Here is a 4,371-nt window from a genome sequence, read left to right on the forward strand (position 1 = left end):
AGCAATGCCGTTTTGCTGTGGAGTGTACGCCACTGTCAGCTGGCTATCAATCCCATTAGTTTTCAGAAATTCATCAAACGATTTGTTGACAAATTCACCGCCATTGTCGCTCCGGATACATTTGAGACTTTTTCCCGTGTGCCGTTCAACCAGGGTTTTGAACTCGACGAACTTCTGGAAGACTTCCTTTGTCCGCAGGAAATACACAAATATACGCCTTGATTTGTCATCGATGAAGGTTAGAAAATACTTTGATCCAACAAGAGACTGTGTGCCAAAGGGCCCGCACACATCTGCATGAACTAGTTCCAATATATCTTGAGCTCTACTGGTGGTTGCAACAGGAAATGGTTGCGCATGAATCTTGCTCACCATACATGTTTTGCAATTCATATTCGCCGGGAAAACCATATTTTCAATGCCGCGCACCATTCCTTTGCTGATCAAATCTTTCATACTGCTGATGTTCAAGTGGCCGTACCGTTTATGCCACAGGGCACCATCAGCCTTAACCGCCGCAAAACAGTTGTTTTGTTTTCCTCGACATACAAGTTTCCAACTCTGTTCGCCTTTACAATGCATTCGCCATTTTGGATAACTCGTGCATATTCTTGTCCAAAAGTGACGAAACATTTATTCTGTACAGCGCTGCTCACCGAGAAATAATTTCCATTCATTTCGGGCACATAGAGAACATTCTTTAACAGCAGCGTGCATATCTCTATCTTCAGCTCTACTTCCCCTTTTCCTTCAGCTTTTAGGAAACCGGAGTCAGCCAGACCAATCATTTCTCTGTGTTTCTCGAACTTTGTGAATAACTGTTTCTCACAACACATGTGACTTGTGGCACCACTATCCAAACACCACATACTCTATTTGAAATTATCTGCGTCCAACGCATTTAATAGACTGCACTGTTTGTTCTCCACTCTCGCTGCCCTTTCCACATTTGCGCTCTCCTTCTTACACTGAGCCTTCATATGCCCGCGCTCACCACACTTGAAACATATCATTGTATTGTTTCTCTTCTTTTGCGCTCTGTGCGCGGCCGGCTTATGTACTGCGGTATATGCCTTTGCGTATTCCTTTTGATCTTCTGTGTTTCCCTTTCGTTCGCCTTCTTCTTTCAGTTTTACGCATAGAACATCGAAAGTCGGCAGACTGTCGCGCGTCTCTATGGCGACAACGAAATTTTCGAATTGTTCTGGAAGGCTTGACAACAAAACAATTGAGCGCAGTTCATCATTTAGCTCGATTCCTACTGACCCAAGGCCATCAAGAATATCCACGAACTCATTAATGTAGCTTGAAATGCTTTGCCTTTGGTCCATGCGCTTGCTTAGCAATTTCTTGTACAGTTGAACCTTTCGTACAGGTCCACTTGGTTGATGAACACTCTTTAATTTGTTCCATGCTTCGGACGACTTACTGCACTTTTTAATGTACCCCAACTGTGAAGTTTTCACACTCAATGTGATCATGGCCAGCGCCTTTTCATCCTTGGCCTGCCAATTCACACCTTCGGGAACATTCGTTGGTAGCAGATCACCAGATGCCACACTCCACAATTCAGCGTGCACTAACACAGACCGCATTTGAATACACCAGGAGTCATAATTTCCCTCCTCTAATTTTTCTATTTGATACATCCCGCTCATTGCTGATTATCGTTTAGTCTCTGAGTCACACCGATGTTAATAGTTCGTAACTTAAACAATCACTTTACTTTTAATTTACAAAATCCGAACCTGGGCCCATAACCTGTTGGACAGAATTTCGCTGCCGTTGCAAGGGAAGTTCTTGTACCGAAAAGTAAAAACGCAACCATTCATATGTAAGGTTTATCTGTGACTAAAAAATGCTCTGCTCGCAGGCAGATAGAGACCGAACGAAATAGAGAACAAAAGGGAGATAAGAGAACGTCGCTTCGTTACGTCTCTCACTCATACATGCGTCTACATACTCATATGTCTGTCAATACATGCGTGCATTGCTAGAGATGGTCATTCTTCAACAAAACTCATCTACGGCTGCGGGAAATCTATAGACCCTGCCAGACCAATTATCTCTGCTGACGAAATACGTCTCTCCGCTGGCGGAAAACTTATTTCCGGTGCCGGGAAATCTATATCCCCTGCTAGACAACTTATCTCTGCTAACGAAATACGTCCTTACGCTGGCAGAAAACTTATCTCCGGCGGCGAGGAATTTATATCTGCTAACAAAATACATTTCTTCGCTGGCGGAAAACTTTTCTGCGGTGGCAGAAATTTATATCCGCTGGAGGAAAACTTTTCTCCGATAACAGACATCTCATCTTCGCTGCCAGACAACTTATCTCTGCTGACGAACTACGATTCTCCGCCGGCAGAAAACTTATCTCCGCTGGCAGAACATTTACCTCCGTCGGCGGGAAATTTATATCCCCTGCCGGACATCTTATCTCGGCTGACAAAATACATCTCTCCGCTGGAGGAAAACTTATTTCCGTCGGCGGGAAATTTATATCCCCTGCCGGACAACTTATCTCTCCTGACAAAATACGTCTCTCCGCTTGCAGAAAACTTATCTCCGGCGGCGAGAAGTGTATATCCCCGGCGTGACAACTTATCTCTGCTAACGAAATACGTCTCTCCGCTGGCGGAAAACTTATTTCCGGTGCCGGGAAATCTATAGACCCTGCCAGACCAATTATCTCTGCTGACGAAATACGTCTCTCCGCTGGCGGAAAACTTATTTCCGGTGCCGGGAAATCTATATCGCCTGCCAGACAACTTATCTCTGCTAACGAAATACGTCCTTACGCTGGCAGAAAACTTATATCCGGCGGCGAGGAATTTATATCTGCTAACAAAATACATTTCTTCGCTGGCGGAAAACTTTTCTGCGGTTGCAGAAATTTATATCCGCTGGAGGAAAACTTTTCTCCGATAACAGACATCTCATCTTCGCTGCCGGACAACTTATCTCAGCTGACAAAATACGTCTATCCGCTGGCGGAAAACTTATCTCCGGTGGCGGGAAATTCATATCCGCTTGAGGAAAACTTTTCTCCAGAGGGGGAAATTTATATCCCCTGCCGGACAACTTATCTCTGCTGACGAAATCCGTCTCTCCGCTGGCGGAAAACATATTTCCGGTGCCGGGAAATCTATACCCCCTGCCGGACATCTCATCTCTGCTGACAAAATACATCTCTTCGCTGGCGGAAAACTTATCTGCGGTGGGGGAAATTTATATCCGCTGGCGGAAAACTTTTCTCCGATAACAGACATCTTATCTTCGCTGCCGGACAACTTATCTCAGCTGACAAAATACGTCTATCCGCTGGCGGAAAACTTATCTCCGGTGGCGGGAAATTCATATCCGCTTGCGGAAAACTTTTCTCCAGAGGGGGAAATTTATATCCCCTGCCGGACAACTTATCTCTGCTGACGAAATCCGTCTCTCCGCTGGCGGAAAACATATTTCCGGTGCCGGGAAATCTATACCCCCTGCCGGACATCTTATCTCTGCTGACAAAATACATCTCTTCGCTGGCGGAAAACTTATCTGCGGTGGGGGAAATTTATATCCGCTGGCGGAAAACTTTTCTCCGATAACAGACATCTTATCTTCGCTGCCGAACAACTTATCTCTCTTGACAAAATACGTCTCTCCTCTTGCAGAAAACTTATCTCCGGCGCCGAGAAATTTATATCCCCGGCCTGACAACTTATATCTGCAAACGAAATACGTCTATCCGCTGGCGGAAAACTTATTTCCGGTGCCGGGAAATCTATATCCGCTGCCGGACATCTTATCTCTGCTGACGAAAAAAGTCTCTCCGCTGGCGGAAAACTTATTTCCAGTGCCGGGAAATCTATACCCCCTGCCAGAAAACTTATCTCTGCTGACGAAGTACGTCTCTCCGCTGGCAGAAAACTTATCTCCGGCGGCGAGAATTATCCGCTGCCGGACATCTTATCTCTGCTAACAAAATTCGTCTCTCCGCTGGCGAAAAACTTATCTCCGGTTGCGGGAAATTTATATCCGCTGGCGGAAAACTGTAATCCACGGGGGGAAATTTATATCCCCTGCCGGACATCTTATCTCTGCTGACAAAATACATCTCTTCGCTGGCGGAAAACTTATCTGCGGTGCCGGGAAATCTATATCCGCTGGCGGACAACTTATCTCCGCTGGCAGACAATTTATCTCCGCTGACGAACTACGATTCTCAGCTGGCAGAAATCTGACGGAAAATTTATCCCGCTGACGAATTACGTTTCTCCGCCGGCAGAAAACTTATCTCCGGCGGCGAGGAATTTATATCTGCTAACAAAATACATTTCTTCGCTGGCGGAAAACTTTTCTGCCGTGGCAGAAATT

The sequence above is a fragment of the Drosophila pseudoobscura genome, unplaced genomic scaffold (assembly GCF_009870125.1).
Source record: "Drosophila pseudoobscura strain MV-25-SWS-2005 unplaced genomic scaffold, UCI_Dpse_MV25 Unplacedtig00000072, whole genome shotgun sequence".
NCBI lineage: Eukaryota > Metazoa > Arthropoda > Insecta > Diptera > Drosophilidae > Drosophila > Drosophila pseudoobscura.